Source organism: Hyla sarda, chromosome 4 (assembly GCF_029499605.1).
Source record: "Hyla sarda isolate aHylSar1 chromosome 4, aHylSar1.hap1, whole genome shotgun sequence".
Classification (NCBI taxonomy): domain Eukaryota; kingdom Metazoa; phylum Chordata; class Amphibia; order Anura; family Hylidae; genus Hyla; species Hyla sarda.
Genome location: NC_079192.1, coordinates 263,964,295 through 263,971,365, shown reverse-complemented (window position 1 = coordinate 263,971,365; position 7,071 = coordinate 263,964,295).

Here is a 7,071-nt window from a genome sequence, read left to right as displayed (position 1 = left end):
CTAAAATGGACATCATGTTTTCACACATACTGAAAAGCAACTGCAGAAATTTTATATAATAAAAGCTTCATTTTTTAACATGCAAGTAAGGCTCATTTCACACTGTGACACATAAAGCAAATGTTTCCATGAAACCCCATTACCTTATTAAGGAGGCTAAGGGTGCGTTCCCACAGGGCGTATACCCAGCGTATTTGACGCTGCACAAAATTTATGGCAGCAGCGGGAAATACGTGTTACGCCGAGCACTCCGGGTCCCCGTTCCTCCCCGGAGCGCTCGCCTCATCCTCGTTGTTGCAGCGCCCCGGTCAGATCCACTGACCGGGTGCGCTGCGGTCCCGCCTCCAGCCGGGATGCGATTCGCGATGCGGGTGGCGCCCGCTCGCGATGCGCACCCCGGTCCCCGTACCTGACTCGCTCTCCGTCGGTCCTGTCCCGGCGCGCGCGGCCCCGCTCCCTAGGGCGCGCGCGCGCCGGGTCTCTGCGATTTAAAGGGCCAGTGCACCAATGATGGTGCCTGGCCCAATCTTCCCAATTAGCTTAATTGGCTTCCACCTGCTCCCTGGCTATATCTGGTCTTCTCCCTTGCACTCCCTTGCCGGATCTTGTTGCCCTTGTGCCTAGTGAAAGCGTTTTGTGTGTCTAAAGCCTGTGTACCAGAACTTCTGCTATCCACCCTGACTACGAACCTTGCCGCCTGCCCCCGACCTTCTGCTACGTCCGACCTTGCTTCTGTCTACTCCCTTGTACCTCGCCTATCATCAGCAGTCAGAGAGGTGAGCCGTTGCTAGTGGATACGACCTGGTCACTACCGCCGCAGCAAGACCATCCCGCTTTGCGGCGGGCTCTGGTGAAAACCAGTAGTGACTTAGAACCGGTCCACTAGCGCGGTCCTCGCCAATCCCTCTCTGGCACAGAGGATCCACTACCTGCCAGCCGGCATCGTGACAGTAGATCCGGCCATGGATTCCGCTGAGGTGCCGCTGTCAAGTCTTGCCGACATTTTCACGACGATCACCCAACAAAATCACCAGCTGGCATGCTTGACCACCGTGACACAGCAACTGAAGTCACAGTTACAGCAGCTGCTGTCACTAACACAGCAGCTGCAACCGGAACAACCATCTCCTCCGCCGGCTCCTGCAACTCCTCCCCAGCGTCCGTCCGCTCCTAACCCCTGCTTGTCCCTGCCGGACAAATTTGATGGGGACTCTAGTCTCTGCCGTGGTCTCCTTTCTGGAAAGGCCTTCTCTTGGGCCACACCGCTCTGGGACCGCAATGATCCTGCCACAGCCACAGTCCAGTCCGTCTTCGCTGAGGTCCGTGGTGTCTTCGAGGAGCCTGCCCGAGCTTCTTCTGCCGAGACTGCCCTGCTGAACCTGGCCCAGGGTGTTTCTTCCGTTGGCGAGTACGCCATTCAGTTCCGTGCTCTTGCTTCCGAGTTGTCCTGGAATAGTGAGGTTCTCTGCGCGACCTTTAAAAAAGGCCTATCCAGCAACATTAAAGATGTTCTGGCCGCACGAGAAACTCCTGCTAACCTACATGAACTCATTCATCTTGCCACTCGCATTGACATGCGTTCTTCCGGATGGCGTCTGGAGCTCCGCCTGGATATGGACTTTGTTCGCACGAGGCGTTTTTTCTCCCCGGCTCCTCTCTCCTCTGGTCCTCTGCAATCCGTTCCTGTGCTTCCCGCCGCGGAGGCTATGCAAGTTGACCGGTCTCGCTTGACACCTCTAGAGAGGACACGACGCCGCATGGAGAATCTTTGCCTGTACTATGCCGGTACCGAACACTTCCTGAAGGATTGTCCTATCCGTCCTCCCCGCCTGGAAAGACGTACGCTGACTCCGCACAAAGGTGACACAGTTCTTGATGTCAACTCTGCTTCTCCACGCCTTACTGTGCCTGTGCGGATATCTGCCTCTACCTTCTCCTTCTCTACTATGGCCTTCTTGGATTCCGGATCTGCAGGAAATTTTTTTTTGGCCTCTCTTATCAACAGGTTCAACGTCCCTGTGACCAGTCTCGCCAGACCCCTCTACATCAATTGTGTTTACAATGAAAAATTGGACTGTCTCGTGCGTTACCGCACGGAACCCCTCCTAATGTGCATCGGACCTCATCACGGAAAAATTGAGTTTTTTTTCCTCAGGTTCTTTGGCCCCAAGAAGAGGGGGAGACCCAAGGGGGGGGGGGGTACTGTTACGCCGAGCGCTCCGGGTCCCCGTTCCTCCCCGGAGCGCTCGCCTCATCCTCGTTGTTGCAGCGCCCCGGTCAGATCCACTGACCGAGTGCGCTGCGGTCCCGCCTCCAGCCGGGATGCGATTCGCGATGCGGGTGGCGCCCGCTCGCGATGCGCACCCCGGTCCCCGTACCTGACTCGCTCTCCGTCGGTCCTGTCCCGGCGCGCGCGGCCCCGCTCCCTAGGGCGCGCGCGCGCCGGGTCTCTGCGATTTAAAGGGCCAGTGCACCAATGATGGTGCCTGGCCCAATCTTCCCAATTAGCTTAATTGGCTTCCACCTGCTCCCTGGCTATATCTGGTCTCCTCCCTTGCACTCCCTTGCCGGATCTTGTTGCCCTTGTGCCTAGTGAAAGCGTTTTGTGTGTCTAAAGCCTGTGTACCAGAACTTCTGCTATCCACCCTGACTACGAACCTTGCCGCCTGCCCCCGACCTTCTGCTACGTCCGACCTTGCTTCTGTCTACTCCCTTGTACCTCGCCTATCATCAGCAGTCAGAGAGGTGAGCCGTTGCTAGTGGATACGACCTGGTCACTACCGCCGCAGCAAGACCATCCCGCTTTGCGGCGGGCTCTGGTGAAAACCAGTAGTGACTTAGAACCGGTCCACTAGCGCGGTCCTCGCCAATCCCTCTCTGGCACAGAGGATCCACTACCTGCCAGCCGGCATCGTGACAATACGCTGCGTATTCCTCGCTCACTATACACACAGGGCTTTCCGGCAGTAGCCCTATGCGTGTAGTGAGTTTTAGAGGCAGGGCCGTGTGCCGGTGTGTCTGTGACACGCGGCTCCACCTCCAAAACTCACTGCACACATAGGGCTGCCGCCGGAAAGCCCTGTGTGTATAGTGAGCAAGGAATACGCAGCGTATTTCCCGCTGCTGTCGTAAATTTTGCGCAGCATCAAATACGCTGCGTATATGCCCCGTGGGAACGCACCCTTATAGAGTTTTATGTAAGCCTCTGTTTGGGTGGTTTCCATCAAGGCTTCCTTCTTTTTTGCTGAGCTATTCTTCAGAGTAGTATCCTTACTGTGCAGTATACATATTTTTAACATGGGAGTCTATGTTTGATGGATCCCTTCCCCAGAAAATGCAAAAATGCACTGTAAAAACAGTCTTACCTTCTCTATTAGAAAGGACTGGCTACATTAAGTAATTTAATAATCCCCTTGTTAAAGGAGAAATATCATGCAGAAAAACGTATTAACAATCCAAAAGGATAGGGAATAAGTTTTAGATTGCCGGGGTCTGACCACTGGAACCCCCCGCGATCTCCTGCACGGCACTCTGGCTCTCCCAGGGAACAGGGCATGTTGACCCTCTCATGAAATGGCGGCCAACACGCCACCTCCATATATCTCTATAGGAGAGCCAGCGATACACCCTTCAGCTATCTCTGGCTCTCCCATAGAGATACATGGAGGGAGCGTGTCGGCCGCCAATTCATGAGGGGATCAAGAGTCACCATTCCTGAGGAGAGCGGGATCCCGTGCAGCAATCACGGGGGGTCCCAGCTTTCGAGCCCCCCCAATCGAAAATGTATCAACTATCCTTTGGATAAGGGATATGTTTTTCTACATAATACTTCTAATTTTTTCACATTTGTCTTGTACTAAAATTTTAAAAATATACATGTGATCTGCATCCTATTATTTTCAGTAAGAACTGTGGTGTTTAATTTTTGTGCAGATTTTTTGTGACAAGTCAGTCATTTGCGTGTACACCTCCCAGAATAAGCATCATAAAGGTATGTTGCAGTCTACTCTATTTAATGTGACTAATCAATGTCCAGAACTGTGGCATTATAGGAAGCAAGTAAAGAAATACATAGCAGAATTCCGAGGGTATGCCTTTGATTTCTGTAAGGTATTCTGTGGAATTCTGATGTCATTTATATCTACATAGCAACCACTTTGCATTAGATGTCCTTCTGTTCAAAATAAACTGAGCAATACGTATACTTTCTATTTTTAACTCACTCTGTGAGAAACATAACTAAAAGCAAAAATAACCCACCATACTCTTAAAAAAACTGAAAAGTGTTCACCAGTGAAGAGGGTATATGGCAGATTTGTTGCAGCAATGTCAGCAAAGTAATAGCCACTCCATATATAGTGAAGAAAAAATAATTTGACCTGATTTGAAACATGCATTTCAAATATATTATGAATCGATTCGCATTTTAATCTGTAAAAAGAAGTATTTAATCCCCTATCAATCAGCAAGATTTCTGGCTCCCAGAAATCGAGCTGAGATTAAGAACACTCTCTTAAAGGGAGTGCTCCTAATCTCAGCTTGTTCCCTGTAGAAAAGAGACCTGTCCACAGAAGCAATCAATCAGATTCCAAACTCTCCTCCATGGCCAAGACCAAAGAGCCGTCGAAGGATGTCAAGAATAAGATTGTAAACCTTTACAAGGCTGGGATGGGCTACAAGTCAATCATCAAGCAGCTTGGTGAGAAGTTTACAACAGTTGATGAAATTGTTTACAAATGGAGGAAACACAAAAAAACTCTCAATCACCCTTAGTCGGGGACTCCATGCAAGATCTTACCTCGTGGAATTTTAATGATCATGAGAATAGTGAGGAATCATCTCAGAACTACACAGGAGGATCTTGTCAATGATCTCAAGGCAGCTGGAACCACAGTCACAAAGAAAACAAATAGTAATACACTACACCGTGAAGGACTGAAATCCTGCAGCATCTGCCTTCTTGAGCAAGCGGTCGCTGCAGGATTTCAGTCCTTCACGGCATGTGTGTTACCAATTGTTTTCTTGGTAATTTTTTTTTTAATACCACGAAAACCGAGGGTATATATTTTTAAGCAATTAGTGTATGATGGGTGTGATTGTGGGGTAAGCTTTATAACCAATTTTAGCACTTATTGTTATTCAGACTATGAGTAAGGATTGCACAGATCTCAAATGCAGGGGGGGGGGGGGGGGGGGGGAGCAGAGACAGGGCTGCAATCACAGCCTGTGATGTGATGTCACAGTTACAAGCCTGTAATGTGATGTCATAGCTGATGCTGCAAAATCTGTGCACTATTGCTAATTAGATTATATTAGTAATTTGCTTTATTATACTTTTTGACACCATACACAGATTGTTTCTTTCACTGGACAACACATTCATATTACGTGTTTCAGATTTGAACAATCCTTACTCATAGTCTGAATAACAATGAGTTTTAAGATTGGATATAAAGCCTTGTCTACACTGGGGAAATTCCTCTAGCATTAGAGTCCTATTGTTTTCAATGGGATTCTACTGCTCCGTTCAGAATGTGTAATCGCCGCAGCAGAATTCCGCCTGTGGAAAGCACGTCTGCACAAAGAATCAACTTGGGAGTAACCTAGGGGCATTATTTGTGAATAAGATCAATGTGGGGGCATTATTAGTGAGTGGGGTGCACAGTTGTAGCATTATTTGTGAGTATATTATTAGATATATTATAGTGGTGCACCAAAATAAAAATTTGGGGCCAAATCTGAAAATTTAGGAAGTGCTTGGCCAAAAACTGAAACTGACCTAAATCTACAACTCCCAGAAGGTTGTTCTGTAGATCAGTGATCTCCAACCTGTGGCTCTGTAGCTGATGCAGCAGTACCACTACCAGGAGTCAAAAACAACTACCAGCAATGCATAAGGGGGAGTAACACAATAAGGTGCATGTACTGTTATAGTACAACCTATGGCTATCAGGACATGCTGGTAGTTGTAGTTCAGCAACAGCCGCAGAGCCACAGGTTGCAGATCACTGCTCTATAGCAGTACATGGACAAAGTTTATTCATGTGTTACTGCCAGTATATAGCCACTATAGAGCTGTGATCTGTAACCTACAATACTTCCCCTTTTGTACAAAACTTGATTTTTACAGCCCCCTCCAAAACATCTCCACCTTCTCCACATTATCATCATCATCATCACAGGTCCTTCAGTCACAATCTTATCACAGCTCAGCCCCACCTGGACCACTCTATATCACAGTGTAGGATAAAATAAAAGGCTCTCCTTCACCTGTCATGCTTTCTGCCACAAGCTTCTTTGTAGCGACACTGTCTTTAACACACACACACATACACTGCCCCAAAAAATAAAGGGAACACTTATGTAACTCCAAGTCAATCACACTTCTGTGAAATCACTGTCCACTGCTGGCTCAACCACGTCTGATGGTGCTCACTGGTAATAGCAAAGTCCAATGCAAATATTCAATTGAAAAGAGAAAAGAAAACCAGGGCAACTCACCAAATACGTAAACTTCAATCTTCTTTATTAATCCATGAAGTGTATAAACAGTGCAAGACACGGGTGGACAGAACACAGGGGGATGTTCGTTCGGGGCTACGGTGCCGTTTCGCAAGATATGCTTCAACTGGCCCACATCGTCTTCCAGCCGGAAACACATTTAAATAACCCTCCCCTCCGTTGTCATACATTAATAAAGAAGCTTGAAGTTTATGTATTTGGTGAGTTGCCCTGGTTTTCTTTTCTCTTTTCAATTGAATATTTCATAATATTAGTTCATTCAGATTTAGGATGTGTTATCTTAGTGTTCCATTTATTTTTTTGAGCAGTGTATATAACAAGTAAAGGCGACTGCAGCACACAAATTTAGTGCAAAGTAGAACTGTGGTTTATTCCGTGAACAGAAGCAACGTTTCGGTGCTCTCACAACACCATTCTCAAGCCTTGAGAATGGTGTTGTGAGAGCACCGAAACATTGCTTCTGTTCACGGAATAAAGCACAGTTCTACTTTGCACTAAATTTGTGTGCTGCAGTCGCCTTTACTTGTTGGATTTATCTTGGACCCGGGA